This window comes from Choloepus didactylus, chromosome 20 (genome assembly GCF_015220235.1).
Source record: "Choloepus didactylus isolate mChoDid1 chromosome 20, mChoDid1.pri, whole genome shotgun sequence".
In the NCBI taxonomy this organism is placed as follows: Eukaryota; Metazoa; Chordata; class Mammalia; order Pilosa; family Megalonychidae; genus Choloepus; species Choloepus didactylus.
The window spans coordinates 62,442,814-62,454,119 of NC_051326.1; the positions used below are offsets into that span (position 1 = coordinate 62,442,814).

General features: G+C 37.1%; 1 pseudogene; it reads right to left on the bottom strand.

Annotated features, from left to right (window-relative positions):
- Positions 1-2,431: 2,431 nt before the first annotated feature.
- On the bottom strand, positions 2,432-5,188 carry LOC119516746 (annotated as a pseudogene).
- Positions 5,189-11,306: the final 6,118 nt, after the last annotated feature.

Sequence of the window (11,306 nt, forward strand, 5' to 3'; positions counted from 1 at the left end):
TATTGAGTATGATATCAGCTGTGTGTTTTCATATATTACCTTTATCATATTGAGAATGTTCCCTTCTATTCCTATCCTTTGAAGCATTTTCATCAAAAAAGGATGTTGAATTTTGTAAATGCCTCTTCTGCATCAATTGAGTTGATCTTGTGGTTCTTCTGCTTTGATGTATTGATGTGGGGTATTACATTAATTGATTTTCTTGTATTGAACCAGCCTTGCATACCTGTAATAAACCCCACCTGGTCATGGTGTATAATTATTTTAATGTGCTGCTGGATTAGATTTGCAACTCTTGTTGAGGATTTTTGCATATATAATCTTTAAGGGATTGGTATATAATTTTCTTTTTCTGTATTATCTTTGTCTAACTTTGCTATTAGAGTGATAGTGGCTTCATAGAATGAGTTAGGTAGCTTTCCCTCCTCTTCAGTTTTTTGAAGAGCTTGAGCAAGATTGGTGATAACTTTTTCTTGAATTTTTGGTAGAATTCCCATGTGAAGCCATCTAGTCCTGGGTTTTTCTTTTTTGGAACTGCTTGATGACTGACTCAATCTCTTTACTTGTGAATGGTTTGTTGAGATCTCCCATTTCTTCTTAAATCAATGTTGGCTGTTCTTGCTTTTCTAGGAAGTTGTCCATTTCAACTAAGTTGTCTTGTTTATTAGAATATCATTGCTCTTAGTATCCTCTCATTATCTTCTTTATTTCTGTGGGTTCAGTTGTTATGTCCCCTTTCTGATTTCTGATTGTATTTATTTGTATCTGCTCTCTTTTTTGTTGTTGCTAGCCTAGCTAAGGTTCCATTGGTTTTATTGATTTTCTCAAAGAACCAACTTCTGGTTTTGTTGATTTTCTCTACTGTTTTCCTGTTCTCAATTTCATTTATTTCTGCTCTAATATTTGTTATTTCTTTCATTTTGTTTTGTATGGGATTAGTTGGCTGTTCTTTCTTTAGTGCCCACAGATGAACTGTTAATTCCTCAATTTTTGCCCTTTTTCTCTTTTAATATATGCATTTAATGCAATAAATTTCCCTCTCCCCGTTGCTTTTGCTGCATTCCATGTGTTTTGATATGTTGTGTTTTCATTGTCATTCACCTTGAGGTATTTACTAATTTCTCTTGTAATTTCTTCCTTTGCCCACCGGTTGTCTAAGAGTGTGTTGTTTAGCATACATAGATTTGTGAATTTTTTGACATTCTTCCTGTCATTGATTTCCAACTTCATTCCATCATGATCCAAGAAAGCGTTTTGTATAATATCAATATTTTAAATCTGTTGAGACTTCCTTTGTGACCCAACTTGTCTATCCTAGAGAATGATCCATGAACACTTGAGAAAAATGTTTTTCTGTTTTGGGGTGTAGCATTCTATAAATGTCCATCAAGTCTAGTTCACTTACTGTACAATTCAAAATCTGTTTCCTGATTTATCTTCTGTCTACATATTTTATTCATTGATAAGAGTGGTGTGTTGAAGTCACCAAATATTATTGTAGAGGTATCTTCTTTTCCCTTCAGTGTTGTCAGTGTTTGCTTCATGTATTTTGGGACACTGTGGTTCATTGCATAATTATTTATGTTTGTTATGGTTTTTTGATGAATTGTCCCTTTTGTTATTATATAGTGTCCTTGTTTGTCTCCTTTAATTTTTTACATTTGAAATCTAATTTGTCTAATATTAATATAGTTACTCCCAGTTTTTCTGTTTGTTGTTGGTGTGAAATATCTTTTTCCAACATTTTACTTTCAGCCTATTTTTGTCCCTGTGTCTAAAGTGAATTTCTTGTAGACAGCATATAGATAGGTCCCATTTTTTAATCCATTCTGCCAGTCCAAGTCTTTTTATTGGGGATTTTAATCAATTAACATTTAGTATTGTTACGGTAAGTGCAGTACTTCCTTCTACCATTTTGTCTTTTGAATTTTATTTCATATTTAATTTTTTTCTTTCCCTTCTTTTACCCTTCCTGATAGTCTTCATTTCTACACTCTTCTCCAATGCTCTCTCTCCTGTTCCTATCATCCTGTAGCACTCCCTTTAGTATTTCTTTTAGAGTAGGTCTCTTATTCACAAACTCTCTCAGTGTCTGTTTTTCTGAAAATATTTTAATCTCTCCCTCATTTTTTTCATTTTCAAAACTGTAATTAGATATCACCAAATAAGGTAAATGAATGCCTCCTAAATTAGAGTGCAAAATAAGGCACCTTATTGTTTTAAAGTGCAAAAGCAAGAAAATACAACATGAACTCATCTACATTTTAAATAATTGTGTGGTTGCTAAATGCCATTTAAAAACATTTTCTATAGAGAAATGATTTATAAATCAGTTTACAGAAGACCAAAAAAATCAGGTTTAATACTAACTTTAACTATAAATAACTATCAAGGAAAAAATTGTCCTATGTTCTGAAGCTTTTGCTTACACCTATGTCTTCTGCTCCTTCCCTTTTGGAGAAAATGTTGCATTCTAAGGCTGCCAACTTTTTGGATGAGGACAAGGATCAAGATCTTCCTTAATGTAACCTCTCTTTACACAAGTTTGAGTGGAAGGAAAACCAACTTCATAGAAATTCTCTGGTGTTTTGGGTGGAATTAAGTGGAATTGGTGTCTTGAGCAAGAAGCCAACTTCTTTTCTCATTCTTCTGCTGGTATAGCTGCATAATAAATTTTTTCCATTCCTTATATGTGTGACCAAGCAATTTTCCTCTCTCCTCTTTTTTCTGAACCACTTCAATATGAGGAAAATTGTGTAGGCTAGTCTCTCTTTCATCATCTTTAAAATATGGCTCCACAAATGTTTTCTGTTTGACTTTACCACGCTTATCTCTATAGGTGTTTGTGGCTGCTGACAATTCTCCTTTTCACCTGCTACTTGGGGGAAACTATCTGCCAGAGGATTCATATTCTTCATGTGTTTTCCACTCAAACAGATCTTCCAAGCTGTCATTCATTTTTCTTTCTCCATTTGGACATTTTTCTTTCTGCTCTTGCTTCTTTATTTTTAAAAGCACAGTTTCACTAACCAACATACAGTCTATATCAACTGCCTCTCCTCCTCCTAATTTTGACTGTATGCCATCCTTGGTATCTCTTACAGTATTATCCATTTTATACTGGGAAAGTTCTGCTCCTTGATCCATACTCCACTGGATATTTTCAAAAGATACCTCATTATTATTTTATAGAAACTTTGTTTTAGCAATTCTACATGGATTTAACTGAAGAACTGATGCAAGTTCACATGCTCCTTGAACTGACCTGGTTTTCATTTTTATTGGTTTGTGAGAACCAGAATTCTTGTCATCAAGAAGATTCTCTGTCTTCAAACTTTAATGTGGGATTTTGAAGACAGGATTTTCTTCTTTTATTTGTAATGTTGTTATCTGGAGAGGATTTGCTCAAGGATTGGAGGATGCATTCCTGCACACAGGGATCCTCTGGGGAATCTTTGGCTAACATGCAGCCCCCATTCAAGGCCTTTTGACTTGAGGAAGAACTCTTTGGAATGGGTTTCAAAGCCTCATAAGGAGTCATTTGTCTAGATCTGTTTTTAGGGGCCTCACTTCCTTGGCTTTTCTCTTGACACTGAACAGTTGAAAACTGATCAGACAGATCCAGAGGTTTATCTATCACATAGTCTCCATTGATGGCAAAATTACTCTCCTGTTGGAAAAGGAAAAGCATTTTCTTTATCAAAAGATGCTTGGGGGAAATTTACTTCATGGTCACTTTCTTCCTCAGTTTCTTCCTTTTGAATTTTCTGCCTCCCAATGGTTTCAGAGGCACCAAATGTTTACCTTTATCAGTAATGGCATCTTCAACATGATCAGTACTATCCTATGCACCTCTGGACTCATTTATATTTTTATTTATAAACATCTGCTTTTTAGAAGATGACTGGCTAATGATCATATTCACTTCAGACCCAAGATTATGATGTGGCAAAAATACACCATCTTCAGATTTTGAACTAGTTTTCTCTAATCTGAAATTAGAAGTGTTGCTGAAAGTGGCTGTTTCAGGTAGTATTTTCCCCAGTCTCTAAAAGAGAAGGTGACAAGCTTGTATTTCAACCTAAATTACTTTTCTCAGTAGAGGTATCTCCAAATACTGGAGATGATGCCCAAGTAGTCAATTCTTCTTAGGGAGGAATCTTTGAAGTAGAATCTGAAAATCTTAAACCATCTTCATCATTTCTTGTGGGTTCTTCAAAAGGCTGTTTCTTGTGATCTTCCAGACAGTGGTAGAGCTCATCACCAAGGGGATCATGGGACCTTGAGGTTCAGATTCTTCTTGAACACTAAGTCCAAGTGTTTCAACAACTACTGTAGCTAAATTAAAAGATGACTTATCAGTGGCATAACTGCTTGTTCCATATGTTTTAGTCATGGAAGATTGACTTTGATCATAAGTGTCAGCCTCTAGAATTTTACTTTCATTAGGGTTATGTTGTGAATGAGTTGAAGACTTTGGAACTTTCTTTTCAACTTTGATAGTTGATCTGTGGTGAGTTATCCTCTCCAAGCCTATGTTTCCTTATCTATAAAATGAAGGTGGCAATAGCTACCTCACAAGCCATTTGTACACACAGAATGCTCCAATTTAGTTTGTGTTTGTTCTACATATTGGACATGGAGATTTTCCTTTCTTTGAAGATGGTTAACTCCAGAAAATGAAAAAGCTTTTATTGCTGAGTCTGGAATAATATTCTCCCCAGATTCAGGGTAAGTTGTTTGATGCTGTTGATAATTCACAATTTTCTGCTGCAGTTATTCAGAAAGCCTTTTCTTTTTCTTCCTGTAGACTATTCTTTTCATTCATAAGCTCTGTGATAAGTTTCAGGTTCCGCTGCTGGATGTTTTCAAACTCTTGCTGTTTTATCTGCATATGTTCTTCAGTTACTGCACAGCAATCACATAATCCAGCTCTTAACTGATCTTCTAAGACTTTAATGGTTTCATGAAGGACTTTCTGTTGCTCTCTGAGCTATTGATTCTTGGTGAAAAATTCTTCTAGTCTTTGTGCATCTAAAATCTGTTCCTTTTTCAGTTTGGTTACTTTTACTTGTAAACTTTGTACTTCTTTATTATGATACTCCTTCAGTTTTGTCCAAATTTCCTTAAAGTCATTAGATATATCTGCAGAACTAGGACCTCCACAACTGCGTCTGGAGATGTTCATCTTGCTAAATATACTCCACACTTTTATTTGACTACTATTTTATGACCCTTTCTGTTACATTATATAGATATGGAGTTGTCTCTGGAGACTATTGAAATGTGGCTTCCAAAGCTGCCTCAAGATTCCTGAAAGACCCATAGGGAGGCAGGCCCTCTCTGGGACTGTGAAGAGACAGCCACTTATTTTCTTCTCTTTTGTCTGTTTCCCTCACTGAATAGCCATGCCAGGCCCCTCAGGACAGCCCACACTTTCTAGGTGAGGGCAAAGGTCAAGGGCCACGGGCTGAGCTCACAGGCAGCCAGACTTGCCCTGCCTGGGGCCCATGTGACCTCTCCCTCATTTTTAAAGGACAGTTTTGCCAGATATAGACTCCCAGTTGGCAGTGTTTCTCTTTAAGTATCTTATATATACCGAACCACTGCCTTCTCACCTCCATGGTTTCTTTGGAGAAATCTGTACACAGTCTTATTGAGCTTCCCTTGTATGTGATGGATTGCTTCTTTGTTGCTTTCAGAATTCTCTCTTTTTCTTTGACTTTGGACAATCTGGTCAGAAAGTGTCTTGAAGTAGGTATACTTGGATCTATTCTGTTTAGGATACGCTTCACTTCTTGAATCTGTAATTTATTGTCTTCATAAGACTTGGGAAAATTTCAGTGATTATTTCTTCTATTGTTCTTTCTGCCCCTTTTCCCTTCTCTTCTCTTTCTGGGACACCCATAACATGAATATTCATGCACTTCATGTTGTCATTCGGTTCTCTAAGTCCCTGCTTAAATTTTTCCATTCTTTTCCCTATCTGTTCTTCTGTGCATAGGATTTCAAATGTCCTGTATTCCTGTTCACCAATCCTTCCTTCTGCCTCTTCAAATCTGGTGTTGTAATTCTCCATTGTGTTTTTTGGGTCTTCTATTGTGCCTTTCATTCCCCATAAGTTCTGCCATTTGTTTTTCTCAAGCCTATGGGTTCTTTTTTATGGTTATACATTGTCTTTTTTATATGCTTCAATTCTTTTACCACACTTTCCTTCAGCTCATTTATTGGACTTAGGATATTTGTTCGAGCATTTTAAATTAGTTGTTTCAATTCCTGTATCTCAGTTGAAGTGTTAGTTTATTCCTTTGGCTTGTCCATATTTTCATGTTTCCTAGTATGGTTCGTTATTTTTAGTTGCTTAACATCTGATTTTCTTGATTAGTTTATTCTGGAGCTTGTTTTCACTCTTTTACCTGGGGTTTTCTTGCTGTTTGGCTTTGTTCTTTATCTGTTCTTTGGCATTCAGTTCAACTTACTCTGGACCTCTAACATAGCTTCTGCTTATTTGATCAGAATTTTTCTCTTCTTGTTTTTCTGATTCTTGCCCTCCCTTTATGTAACACTTTAGTGAGAGGATCTCCCCAGATATGATCAACTCCAATCAGATTTCCTCAGTCCAGACGGGCCCAGGTCTCAGGAGGATGGTATGAAGTTTCCCTGAGAATGTGGTTTTGCAGGTTGTCAGACCTTCCTCTGAAGACTCTGGACTCGGTGTTCTTCCTATGCTGTCCAGCAGGTGGTGCTTGTCAGCCTGCAGCTCCCCACCAGTGTAAAGAGGTGCTACAGGTGCCTTTAATTCTCCACAGATACTGTCCCTGCCGTGGGAATGGCTGATTCAAGCTGGTTTCTGTTTTCCAGCCCCTGGGTTCTGAGTTCTCTGAAGGAAGGTTGCCACTTGAGATGGGCCCACCCACCCCCCTTTTCATGGAGAATGTATGCCCTTTAGGGAATTGTCTCCCACACTAGACTCATTGCTTTGAATTTCAGACCTATCTTAGCTCCATTCTTGCATGGTTCCAGCAGGCAATTGCAAATATCTGAGGCTTCCTGTAATGAGCTACTCAGAATAGTTATTTTAAAAAGTCCCCTTTCAGGGCTTTACCTAACCTCCAAGTTTTGTCAGTCCCATTATAGACTATTTAAAGATATGCCCTTTAGGCTATTATTTCATTCAACTGAATATTTACTCTCAGACAACTTTAATTCTTCCCTTGTCCGGTGCAGTGCTGTAGCAGAAGCTCTGATGGGCTATTGAAAAGTAAAAAGATTAAGAGTTGCAGAATGTGATGGTTAGGTTCATGTGTCAACTTGGCCATGTGATGGTGCCCAGGTGTCTGGTCAAGCAAGCACTGGCCTAACCATTACTGCAAGGACATTTGTGGCTGGTTAATAAACCAGAAGGCTGGGTTATTAAATCAGTCAATTGGCTGCAGCTGTGACTGATCACATCAATGAAGGGTGTGTCTTCCACAATGAGAGAATGCAATCAGCTGGGTTTAATCCAATCAGTTGAAGACTTTTTTTTTTTTAGTGAGACAGAGGACCTTCACTTCTTCAGCTAACCAATGAAGCATTTCCTGAGGAGTTCATCGAAGTTGCCAGTGCATTTCCTGAGGAGTTCATTGAACATGTTCTTGACAGTTCACTGCCTGAGGAGTTCATTGGACCACTTCATCGGAGTTGCCAGTTTGCTGCCTGCCCCACAGAATTTGGACTCATGCATACCCACAGTTGCATGAGACACTTTTATAAAATCTTATATTTATAGATATCTCTTGTTGATTCTGTTTCCTTAGAGAACCCTAATACAGGGAGCAAGAAAAGAAAAGAAGAAAAACCCTTTTCAGAGCTGAACCCCAACTCCCTGGGTTTGCAAGCAAGAGCCTGAGTTCATACCCATTTGTGTGTGCCCCTTTTTCTTGGAGCCCAGCCATTTTCCAGTATTCTGAACACCTACGACTCCAAAAGTGTCTGATTTTTTTGTTGCTGTTTTTGTTAGGTCTGGGCCCTAGGGCCCTCCCCCATCTCACTGTTTTGCAAAACCAGGCTATAGATCAGACCATGCCTCAGGATGCTTCCCCTCCCTTTCCCCATTTTCACACCACTTTCTTTGTTCTTGCCCATTACTGCCCCCTCCTTTTCCCTCACAGATTTATTTCCTCCCCCCTCACCTCTACTGTTCAAATGCACAAACCAGGCATTGCCAAAGTTACAAAATAAACTATGTGGAACCCCCTATTGACTAAAGTTCATGTACCTTATACTGTGTAATATCCTGATTGACAAAAGCCCTATAAAAAGACATACCATCACCCAGCTATGTGCTTTCTCCTCTGAGCAACCTTTCTGCCAATGGGGACCACCCTGAGGCTTCTCTCAAGTAAAACCTTTCTTTGTTACCTGCCCATTTGGTTTCATTGCCTGTCTTTCAAGCCAAACTTCCTTACAGCTGTTAAACCCTGCCTCCTCTTTGCCAGACTGATTCTTCCTGGTTCCTTTCACATCTGCTCTTGGTTTATCTGTGCTTGGAGATTTTATTCAGCAGTCCAAATTTGTTAATGAATTCTGCAATTGGATCCAGATTGAGCCCCCCCTCCTTGCTCCCAGCACAGATTGTTTCTTTTTCCCTTAGGGAGTGGCTCCAAGACAGACTGCTGTGTCTGGGGGGTAGGGGCACCATCCCCCTGGCATGGCAAATTTACAGGTTTTTGCTGCAATCTCAGCCATTCCACCCATTCCAGACTGGTGTACGATGTGTGTCTGGTCACAGAAGTCCCTGAAACAGCTGTTCCATACAGTTCCTGGCTATTTAACAGCTGTCCTAGAAGAGTAACTATATTCCACACCTCACTATTCCACCATATTGCCCCACCCCTGTAGCATATATGTTTTTCAAATATCTTCTCATACCTCATGGGTTGCCTTTTCACTGACATTTTTGTTTATTTGGTGAACAGAAGTTCTTAATTTTGATGAAGTCCATGTTTTTCATTTTTTTTCTTTTCATCTCTTCTGTGTCCTGGTTAAAAAGTTTTTATTTACTGCTAGAGCATGAAGTTTTTATCTTTTGCTTTATTCTGTAAGCCTACTTGTTGTAGTTTTCACATTTTGGTCTATAATCTATCACATATTTTTGTGAATGGTATGAAGCAGTTTCAAGATACTTTTATTTTTCTTCTTCTTCTCCAATTGTGGATATCCAGCTAACCTAGGACTCAGTTTTGAAAAGACCATTCCTTTCCCACTGGATTGTACTGGTTCTTTTGTAGATCACACTATGTACCCCAATTTAGACATGTTCTTTATCTAAATCATCATCAGCATTCCTGTGGTTGTGAACCCTTCTTAAACAGGACATCTTGCATGTTATTTTTAGTTAATGTGTAACCCAACTGAATCAGGGAGTGTCTTAATCTGGATTACTGGAGGAATTATGAAGATATTCTGAAAGTTATAGAAGCTGGAGAGGAAATGTAATCCAAGGAATTCCAAGGATTGCTAGCAGCCAGCACTACAACAATATAGATTTTGGGGAGAAAGCAAGCCCTGCTAATATCTTGATTTTAGATTTCTTCTAAGCTCAAAACTGTGAACCAGAAATTTCCTCTTGCTTAAGCCAACTCTTTGGCATTTATAAAAAGCAGCTCTGGCAAATTAAGTTAGGTGTTTTCATCATAAATCAGGTGATATTTGTGGCTCAGTTTCTAGATCTTCTGTTCCATTTGTCTGCTTGTTTATCTTTAAGCCAGTATCACACTGTCTTAAATATGTAGCTTTGAAGTTTCTGACATCTGACAGTGAAAATTCTTCAACTGTGTTCTTTTTTGGTATTGCCTTGGCTATTCCAGCTCCTTTGTCTTTCCGTATAAATTTTAGAATCAGAATGTCACTAGCTCTTCTGTTCCTGACTCTCAAATACAGACACACAACTTACTGAGGTTTTAATTGTGATTTCCTTGAATCTCCAGATCAATTTTGGAATCACTGGCATCTTAAATAAACTGAATTTTTCAATCCATAAACAAGTATGTCTTTTCATTTATGTCCTTTCAGTCCTCTTCAATTTCTTTGAGAAAGATTTTGTGTCTTGTAATATTTTACAGATTCATTCCTAGGCATTTTATAAGTTTTCTGTAGCTATTTTGTGCCCTTTTGATATGACTCCAAACAGGTTTTTTAACACTTCCTTCCCTTCTGACACAAAATGGTGTTCCAGGATTATCTTGTACTCTCTTGACTCCAGGTGTAGAATCAGCTCATTTTTCAAGCCCTGGATTGTATTAGTACAAAATGGTAGTTAGAGTCTACAATATGATTGCTATTTGGATATAATTTCTTTTAGCCACTTTCAGTGGAGGGCTAGGTAATACATTTATTAAAAGTCATTAGATTCATATTGATTTATACAATTCAAATATCCTATATAATAGGGTTCTTGCCTGCTTTTCCTCATTCCATAGTTTTATTTTCTTTCTCCCCACAATTTCAATATGTTTACTTATTTGCACTATTCTGTAATATACAAAATAGTTTCAGAACTATTATACTATTGCTATTTTCACTAACAAGCCTATTAGTAAGGTTCAAGATTTATTGGCAGTTCTTTTTAGGAATATACTCTGGTAAAGATGGATGGTCAATGTTCAAAAATTAAACAGTTCAAAAGTTACTTGAATTATTTTTGTTTCTCTGTTAAATTAGCCATTTGATAGTATAATTAGACTAATTCATTTCAGTTTGAATTTTACTGTCTTTTTGTATTGATTAATGCTTTCATACAACAGACAGAACTCTGATTATGGTGATAACTTTGAGAAGTGCAGTTTATAACAACATGGTATAGGTAGTATGGTTGGTATTAATAGTATCTCATCAGATAAGTATTTGCTACTTTAAATGAGAAAGAATGGTTAGGTTTGAGTCATTGAAGCAATTGAAAGTCTGAGCATCAAAGTGCGTGATGATGCATTTCTTTGCTTTTCAAACAAAATTGACTACCTCCACTAAAGTTCTATGTAAATCTAGGATAGGGTTAACTGACATCTTGCAAGTTCAGAAATGAAAAGTTAATGTTTCTAGAAAATTATCTATCTCTGTAACATTAAAACTGGTGTGAGCCAAAATTGTATTATAAATTCAAATTGAAATATGTGACTAACTGGATACTTGAGTTGCTTATAAGTATATGATATAGAAAGAGAACAAAACTCCAAGAAAGCCACCTGGCTTATTATCAGGTTACAGTGCATCAGCCCATCAGCTGCACAATTTTTTTTTTTTGTCAGAGCTTAAATTTAATGGAA